This window comes from Dama dama, chromosome 13 (assembly GCF_033118175.1).
Source record: "Dama dama isolate Ldn47 chromosome 13, ASM3311817v1, whole genome shotgun sequence".
Taxonomy (NCBI): Eukaryota; Metazoa; Chordata; class Mammalia; order Artiodactyla; family Cervidae; genus Dama; species Dama dama.
In genome coordinates, this window is record NC_083693.1 from 21,202,120 (window position 1) to 21,212,312 (window position 10,193).

A 10,193-nucleotide genomic window follows, 5' to 3' on the forward strand; every position below is an offset into this window, starting at 1 on the left:
ATTGTGTTGGGAAAGAGATGGGGGGTTTCGCCACAAAGCAGACTCTGACTTTAGTTCCTATTAGGCAATTTTCTTGTCCCGTGACCTTGAGAAGTTCCCTTAACCCCTCCCAGCCTCATTTTCCCCATTTGTACACTGGAGAAGATACAATGGCTTCCCAGGCGGGGCAATGGTGAAGCACCCGCCTGGCAATGCGAAAGACAAGAGACGTGGGTTCAGTCTCCGGGTGAGGAAGATCCCCTGGAGAAGGAAATGGCAACCCACTCCAGTGTTCTTGCCTGGAGAACCCCAAGGACAGAGGAGCCTGGTGGGCTACAGTGCATAGGGTCACAAAGAACTGGACTCGCTTGAGCTCACGTGCAAAAACCACAAAGTGACTCATGCCAGGCGCTACACTAGGTGTCAGCATAACTTTTTAAAATTCTTTCTAACAACACTAAAATCAGACATATTTTCATTTGAACCAATGAGGACGTTGAGACTCAGATAAATTAAGTAACTTGCCAAAATTCATACAGTTTGTAATTTTAAGAACCACAATTCATATCTGGATCTTTCTCAGTTGAACTGATTACTACAACAGTCAGACTCCCCAGTTTTTTCCAGGGTTGTGTTTTAAGTCTGCTCGGGAGGCCATAACAAAATGCCGCAAACTCAGTGGCTTAAACAACAGAAATTTATTTCTTCCTAGTTTTGGAGTCTGTGGAATCCAAGATGAAGATACTGGTTGATTTAGTTACTGGTGAGGGTTCAGTTCCTGGCACACATATGGCCCTTTGCTTACTGTGTCCTTTCATGATGAAGAGTCATCTGTCTCATCTTCTTTAAGGACACTAATCCTGTTGGATCAGCTCCCCACCCTTACACGTGTCTGTGCTTGTGTTCGGTAGTGTCTGACTCATTGTAGCCCCAAGGACTGTAGCCCACCAGGTTCCTCTGTCCATGGGATTGCCCAGGCAAGAATGCTGAGTGGGTAGCCCTTCCTTTCTCCAGGAGATCTTCCCCACTGAGGGATCTGAAGTCACATTTCTTGGGTCTCCTGCATCCGTAGGCAGATTCTTTGCCACTGTGTCACCTGGGAATCCACCCTATAACCTCATTAACCTTAATTATTGATCCCTGTGTCAGGAAGATCCCCTGGAGAAGGGAATGGCACCCCACTCCAGTATTCTTGCCTGGAGAATTCCATGGACAGAGGAGCCTATTGAGCTACAGTCCATGGGGTTGCAAAGAGTCAGACCTGTCTCCTGATGCAGTTATATTAGGGCTTCAACATATGGATGGGGGGTGGAGGAGCATAATCAGTCCATAGATAGTGTCTTACATAAATTTCTACCCTATACAATATTTTTGAGACTATTATTCTACTTCAGATATCCCCCTTTTTCTTCTCAATTCAGTGAGCTGCTAAATTCTACAGATAATCTGTCCATATCACGTTTATCACGTTACTACATCTCCTTAGATCAGACCATCATCAACGCTCCCCCTGAATACTGTACAGCATGCTAACAGATTTCCAGCTGTCAGCCTTCATCCTCTCAAACGCATCCATCAGACAACCACAGCACAGACAGCCCAGCTCAGACTGTCTCAGTCCACATCTTAAAACCATTCATTTGCTTAACAAATAAAGTCCAAACCCGATCTGATTGGCATTCACTGCCTTCCACTGCCAGGTCCCAGGCTGCCTATCCAGTTTTATCTGTTCCTTCTAAGTCTCTTTTCCTTCTCGTGAGTACAGCTTGCACCGGTGACTCACTAATCATTTGTTCACTTATTCACTTACTCATTTACTGAATAAGTATTTATTAAGCATCACTAATGTTCCAGATACTGTGCTAGGCTTTGGACACTCAGCAGCAGACACCTTTTCTACCCACATGGAGCATGTCTGACTAGGAGAGACAGGCATTATGTGCTCTCACGGGAACTGCCTTCATACATATCAGAGAACTATCATTCACCATGTCCCAGCTCAAGGCATTCCTCCATTAAAGTAGTCCCATAAGAAAATATTTGGAAAATAGAAGTCTTGTGTCCAGAATATGTAAAACTGAATAATAATCAAACAACCCAATTGAAAAAATGGAGAGAAGATTGGAAAAGACATTTCACCAAAGAATATATACGGGTGGCAAGTAAGCCCATGAAGAGACACTCAACCTCATTCAAATTAGGAAAATGCAAATTAAAACCACAACAAAATATTGCTATACATGCAGCAGAATGGCATGTATAGGAGTGCACATGAGAGACTGATGAATACGAGATATTGCCAAGGCTGTGGAACAGCAGGAGGTCTCATACGTTGCTGATAAGAATATGTCATGGTGTAACTACTTTGTGAAACAGTTCATCAGTTCCTCAAAGGGTTAAATATGCACTTATAGTAGGATCAGTAATCGCAGTCATAGACATTTACCTGGGAGAAATGAAAACTTACAACCATATAATGACGCATGCATGCATGTGTGCTAAGTGACCTTAGTCATGTCTGACTCTGTGAGACCCCGTGGACTGTAGCCCTCCAGGCTCCTCTGTTCATGGGATTCTCCAGGCAAGAATAACTAGATTGGGTTACTGTGCCCTCCTCCAGGGGATCTTCCTAACCCAAGGATCGAACCTGCAGCTCTTATATCTCCTGCATTATCAGGTGGGTTCTTTACCACAAGCACCACCTGGGAAGCCCACAAAGACATGTATATGGACTGAAATTTGTTTATAGCAGTATATTCACAAAACCCTAAAAGTAGAAGGCAGACAGATGTCTATCATTTGGTGACTGGATCAACAAATTCCTGTATATCCATACAACAGAACATACATACCGGCTCAGCCGCTTCAGTTGTGTCTGATTCTTTGCGGCCCCATGGACTGTAGCCCGCCAGGCTCCTGTATCCATGGAATTCTCCAGACAAGAATACTGGAGTGGGTTGCCAATGTCCTCCACCAGGAGATCTTCCCAGGAATCAACCCAGGGATTGAACCTGCTTCTCTTATGTCTCCTGCATTGACAAGCAGGTTCTTTACCATTAACACCATCTGAGAAGCCCCAGAACACTACTCATCAATGAAATGATTTAAACTACTGATACTTGCAATATGAATGTAATCTCAACAATGTTATGCTAACTGAAAAAAAAAAATCTATGATAACATTTATTTTAAATATTCTAGAAAAGGCACTAAAACTAGAAAGTGATTATTAGAAGCCAGTAGGGAGGAGGAAGGTATGGACTACAGATAGGCACATTAGAACATTTTAGGATGATAAAAACTCTTCTGTACCAAGATTGTGGTGGCCGTTACATATCTGTATAGGCTGATCAAGTCTTATCACTTCTCTCTCATGTAAAGTTTTTAAGGAGTAAATCCCATTTTAGAGAAGGCATTGGAGAAAGAACAGATATAAATAGAAGACACATCCTAATGTTTACCTAAATGAGAACATTAATTTTTGCTAAATTTAACCCCTCTTTTCCCAGTTCCCCTGATGATGGTTCTCCCTCTTCACTAGCACCTGTCTGACTGTTTCCGCTTAATGAGCCCAGAGTGAGAAGAGCAGGTCCTAGTCACTTTCATATCCTCTCAATACTTCAGCACCTGGGCTTCCCTGGTAGCTCAGACCGTAAAGAATCTGCCTGCAATGCAGGAGACCCAGGCTTAATCCCTGGGTCAGAAAGATTCCCTGGAGAAGGAAATAGCTACCCACGACAGTAGTCTTGCTTGGAGAGTTCAATGGATAGGGGAGCCTGGCAGGCAACAGTCCATGGGGTCGCAAAGAGTCAGGCAGAATGACTTACACTTGCAATTTTTTTTTCACTTTGCTCAGAATAAGATATAATCAATGCATAATAAATTAAATTAGCCATGTTTTACAACTGCTCCTCATTCACCCCCAAACCAAACCTTTACTCTTTCATTGAAGAAACCTAAATGCCCATTGACAGAAGAATGGATAAAGAAGACATGGCACATATACTACTCAGCCATAAAAAGGAATGGAATTGTGCCATTTACGGAATCATGGATGCACTTAGGGCCTGTCCTACAGAATGAAGTAAGTCAGAAAGAGAAAAACAAGTATTGTCTATTAATGCATATTTGTGGAAACTAGAAAAACGGTACAAATCAACCTATTTGCAAAGAAGCTGTTATATAACTTTCCAGTCTAAAAGAATCACTTCATTTAAGTTTTTTAAATGTCAGCCTTCTTTTTAATATTTCTTTAACAGGATTTTTGGCCAAATCATCTTCTAGGAAAGACCAACTCCACTTGATGGACCAACTCACTTCAGGTTGAAGTGAAGTTTGGGGGAGGAGGAGAATTACCTGGAAACCATAGACTTTGTGCCTTGTAATTCTGATCAGAGGATGTGAGAGAGAAATGTATACTATGTATACATTATTATTATGTGTTATATATTATTTTATTGTATACATATATATGTATATATTATTACATAATAGTATTATATGTTAGTATTTATATTATATATACAGGGGACTTCCCTTGTAGTTCAGTTGGTAAAGAACCTACCTGCAATGCGGGAGACACGGTTTCAATCCCTGGGTCGGGAAGATCCCCTGGAGAAGGAAATGGCAACCCCCTCCAGTATTCTTGCCTGGAGAATCCCATGGACGGAGGAGTGTGGCAGGCTGCAGTCCATGGGGTCGCAAGAGTGAGACACAGCTTAGCGACTCCACCACCACTATTATGTACACAGTAAGTATAAAATACATATAAATAATCAATAAATTATTTATAATACATATTATATATCACATATATATCAACTCATATAATATGTAAGTTATATATGTTATACAGAAAACAGTTCAAATAGTAATTAATGTATTTTTAGTTTTGATATATGTGTAAAGAGGTTTTTTTTTTTTGCAGAAAAGATGCCACTATGCAGACACACTGTAACTTCTTTGTAGAAAGATAGTGATGTATCTTCATTCAGAAAATAGAGATTTTTATAATATAAACTGATTCACTTAATAGGGATTTGTGAGATAAAAGAAAATATATATTGGTCTCTGACTCCTATTCCTGGCACAGAGCTTCTGAAGCCCTTTAAACTCCTGAGTGATGAAAGCAGCAGGAGCATTTTTGTTCTAGTGAGACGACTCCGAGAGGGCTCTCGGATGACCCTATGCATTAGCCTGTTCATCTGTATCCTTTATCACATCTTTGAACAAACTGGTAAACATAAGCAAGCAGTTCCTGAGTTCCATAGGCTGTTCTATCAAACAATCAGATCCAGGAGGGAGGGGGACGTGGAAGCCTCCAATTTTGCAGCCAAGTGAAACTGAAGCTCTGGGTGACCTGGGCACCTACTACTTCTGATTGGCATATGAAGCGGGGGCAGGGTGATCTTGTGGGACTGAGCCCTTAACATGTGGGGTCTGGAGTTTCCTCCGAGTAACTAGTGTCAGAACTGAGTTCAGCTGTAGGACACTAGCTGGTGTCACAGAGTATTGCTTGGTGAGGGAAAACCCACCCACATTTGGTGTCACAACTGTCAGCATCATGTGGTATTTCTGTGAGCATGAAGGCGAAACACGGGAAGGACGAGACGGAGGTCTTTCTTTTCTTTTCTCCAACACACGTTTCTTTTAAGTATTGCACAAAGACGGGGTCCATTTTATCATGGTATCCTGAGAGCCTGGCATGAAACACAGACACTGAAAAAATATTTGCCAAGTAAATTTTAAAAAGTGAATGAGTGTGCTCGCTCCGGCAGCACATATACTAAAAAATTGGAACGATACAGAGAAGATTAGCATGGCCCCTGCGCAAGGATGACACGCAAATTCGTGAAGCGTTCCATATTTTTATGCAAACTAGTACAGCCGCTATGGAAAACAGTGTGGAGATTTCTTAAAAAACTGGAAATAGAACTGCCATATGAACCAGCAATCCCACTTCTGGGCATACACACTGAGGAAACCAGATCTGAAAGAGACACGTGCACCCCAATGTTCATCGCAGCACTGTTTATAATAGCCAGGACATGGAAGCAACCTAGATGCCCATCAGCAGATGAATGGATAAGGAAGCTGTGGTACATATACACCATGGAATATTACTCAGCCATTAAAAAGAATTCATTTGAACCAGTCCTAATGAGATGGATGAAGCTGGAGCCCATTATACAGAGTGAAGTAAGCCAGAAAGATAAAGAACATTACAGCATACTAACACATATATATGGAATTTAGAAATATGGTAACGATAACCCTATATGCAAAACAGAAAAAGAGACACAGAAATACAGAACAGACTTTTGAACTCTGTGGGAGAATGCGAGGGTGGGATATTTCAAAAGAACAGCATGTATACTATCTATGGTGAAACAGATCACCAGCCCAGGTGGGATGCATGAGACAAGTGCTCCGGCCTGGTGCACTGGGAAGACCCAGAGGAATCGGGTGGAGAGGGAGGTGGGAGTGGGGATCGGGATGGGGAATACATGTAAATCCATGGCTGATTCATATCAATGTATGACAAAACCCACTGGAAAAAAAAAAATAATAAATAATGAAAAAAAAAAAAAAGTGAATGAGTGAATCTGTCAGCTGGCTCATATGACCCACTCAGGACAACAGAAAACCCACCACTGTGTGCACACCCCTGGTCACTAAGATGTGATCAGTTTTATCTTTCCTGTTTTTTACTTTTTCACACTAATGCCTATTCATATGCATGTATAATCCTTGGTAGTGTGTATGGGATAGAGATTCTGGAGGTGTAAAGGCATAGTTAGAAAGACGGTACCAGAAGAAGGAGGAGCAGGAGATGCAATATTCATTTACATGAGAATATATAAGCTTACTTTTGTTACGCTCAAAAAATGTTCTGTGTATCTATTTGCTGTATATTCAATTTCTTCTCTTTAACATCAAGTGAAATAGGCCAAAAATCATGCTATTACTAACTTTGCTAGCTAATTGGGGCTTTCCTGGTGGCTCAGTTGGTAAAGAATCTGCCTGCAATGCAAGAGACCCAGATTCAATCCCTGTGTCAGGAAGATCTCCTGGAGGAGAAAATGGCAACCCACCCCAGTATTTTTCTGGAAATCCCAGACAGAGGACCCTGTCGAGCTTCAGTCCATGGCAGTCCCAAAGAGTCAGACATGACTAAACGACTAGCACTATTTTATGAGCACAGCTCTGCTCCAAAGATCTAGTCTTCACAACGGTAGAACATACTGGGCTTCTCATGCCTTCTCTACCTTCTTTTTCCCAAATTCAATGTTCTTCTCTATGAATGGAATCAAAACAATTTATCTTTAGGGCAGAGACCATCATGAAAATGGAAAGCAATTTTCAGTTCTAGGCACACTTTTTTTCACTACAAGCCTCTTAATACCTCCTCCAGCCATAGATTAGTTTTCAGGACTCTCTAGTGGTTCAAAACGTCAATATCCATTTCTGTGTTTTTAATCTGAATGAATGGTGACCTCCCATGATGCACAATTCCAGGGGGCACCATTCAAATCCTAGTTCATGTGGGTGGCACATGAACAAATCCTAGTTCATGTGGCATGAATGTGGATGGTCCTACGATGTTCAACCTGGGCAGTGTTCAATTAGGCAGCCCTTGGCAACAGAGTTGAATTCCCAAAGGAATTCTCTTTTTAAATCTGCATGAATGTGTTGCTCCATTTCCTCACCTGGTAATGTAATAGCAACCATACATGAACTTTAATGAGTGAATATTCTGTGCCAAGTGCTTGACTTGCATTATCTCATTTAACACTTATAACCCTATGTATGTGTGTTAGTCGCTCAGACATGTCAAACTCTTTGTGCTTCCATGGACTATAGCCCACTAGGCTCCTCTGTCCATGAAATTCTCCAGGCAAGAATTCTGACTGGAGTGGTAGCCATTCCCTTCTCCAGGAGATCTTCCCAACCCAGGGACTGAACCTGGGTCTCCCATATTGCAGACAGATTCTTAAACATCTGAGCCACCAGGGGAGCTCCTATAACTGTATATGTAGATACTATTATTGTAAAATCAACTGATTTTACAGTTGAGGTAACCAGTACGTCTGGAAGTAAGTAACCAACTGGGAACAGTTATCAAAGTTTGAAGTGAAACTCAAGCATTTGGATTTCAAGCCCCTATGTGCTTATCTTGAATAATCAGCCAGGAAAGTTAATATACTTCCTATAATCCTTGCTACTGACATTCGTTCTTCTTTGTGCATTGGAGGCTTCATTGGAGGATTTGGTGGGAGCAGATTTCTTTGTGCTGCCCTAAGGGAGTGGCAGAGGATGAGATGGTTAGATAGCATCATTGACTCAATGGACATGCATTTGGTCAAACTCTGGGAGATAGTAGAGGACAGGGGAGCCTGGTGTGCTGAAGTCCATTAGGGTTGCAAAGACTCAGACACAATTTAGAGACTGAACAACAACAACAACAAAAATGTCACAAGAAATCTTATCCCAAAGCGAGTAATGATGATGGGCCTTCTGGGATGTTAGAGGCTCTTTTGCTAGAAGAAGCCACCAAAAAAGGGTTAGGGTTAGGGAGCCAAACCAAATAAAGCACAAAGAGGAAGTTTGGTATCTATGAACCAAGGCTTCAACAGTGATATGATATCTTCGGGTCAAACAAGGACTTTGCTCAGCAAGGAAAGATTCACCTCCAGAGGCCTGGAAAGGTTTCACTGGCTGCCTCCTCCTTGACTTCCCATCTTTGCCATACCCTGCCTCTCTTGTTTATTTTACAAATATTTCAACTCTATGACTACAACTAAGAAAACTCTATCTTCTTTCTTAGGCGTTCATCTGAAGTTGGGTGTTCTTTTGTCCCTTTCATGCTTATTTAGTTTATTAGTCAATCACCATTACTTTTATATGAAGTAAAACCACAGCTTCTAGGGAATTTCTTGTTTTGTTTCTCTGCAACTCTAAAGTTCAAGGCTGTGGACACTGTCAAAATACTTGACCTAGAAAAATAGTCAAGGCTGTGCAGTCTCCCGCTGGTTGGATTGGGGTGATAAATTGCACCAAACATTCTTGTTCTGCTTCTAGGACTTGGTGTTTCAGGCAGAAACTGGCTTCCTTCCCTTGCCACTGGCATTTGAAATTAAAAAGAGGATGATACAGCTCAAGGGATATTAGTACTCTTTAAATATATCTTCTAAACTACTTTATATAATCAAAGGCATGGAAGTAGTTTTCTATGCCAAACAAATTAAAGTTAAGCAGAGCCGTACAAGAACTGGAATTATAACTTGGAAATGCAGCACACAGTTTCAATATTTTTTTCCACCCAATCATGCACTCTGCATGGATTTTTTAAATTGGTATCTGGAGATTTTCTCCAGTGTTAAATTGAATTCCAGAACAATGCTTAAATCAGTAACCCACTTCAAGTGTCTGCCATTTGCAAAGAGTTAATGGGTTTTTATTGCAGGATTAGGGTCTCAAATTAGCCACCCAAGGGCCAAATCCTTCTCACTGTTCAAACCCAGTCCACAAGCATGTTATGATTTTCCACAGAGCTGTTTGTTTTTAATGGACTAATATATAAATACAGAAATTTCATGTAAATTCTGGATACCCAGAATTTTATTTTTAAAAAATTGAAGAACCTAGTTATACTTGCATAACATTCTTGCATTCTACATTTATTTATTCAGGAAATATTTCTTGAGTGCATGCTGTTTCTTAGATGATCTATTTAGGTGATGGGCATAAATCAGTGGGGGAAATAACTGCAAACAAAAAGTCACTGTCCTCATGGAGCTTCCATTCTAGTGGAAATGTATCTAGAGAAAAACAGCGACTCCCCATGTAGACAGGTCAGTTTTTCTCCATTTCACAATAGTCTTTATTCTCCTGCAGTTTTGGAGTTTCTCTTCCTAATTTAGGCTTCCACTCTACACTCCTGTCTTCTAGCTTCTGAGTTTTTAAACTCCCATCTAGAGAGGCCTCTGCCATATGAGTTTCTGCTTTGAAGACCCAGGAGCAGAGGGGAAGGCAACATGGTCTAGAAGACAGGTACATATCTGGAACTGCACAGCGAACGTTTAAACCCTGGCTGTGGTTTTCATATGCTTTGCAGTCTTGGCCGCATCATTCAACCTCTCAGTTTCCCCATCTGTTACACTGAGATGATAAGGGTCCCTAAGTCATGACGATTTTAAAAGAGTTAATGCTTG

At 41.2% G+C, this 10,193-nt stretch overlaps 1 non-coding gene across 1 annotated transcript; it reads left to right on the top strand.

The window, feature by feature from the left end:
* The first annotated feature begins 5,740 nt into the window (after window positions 1-5,740).
* LOC133068766 (U6 spliceosomal RNA) lies at window positions 5,741-5,849 on the top strand. The gene has a single exon (XR_009695712.1). It is a non-coding gene; the product is annotated as a U6 spliceosomal RNA (small nuclear RNA).
* The last annotated feature ends 4,344 nt before the right edge of the window (window positions 5,850-10,193 follow it).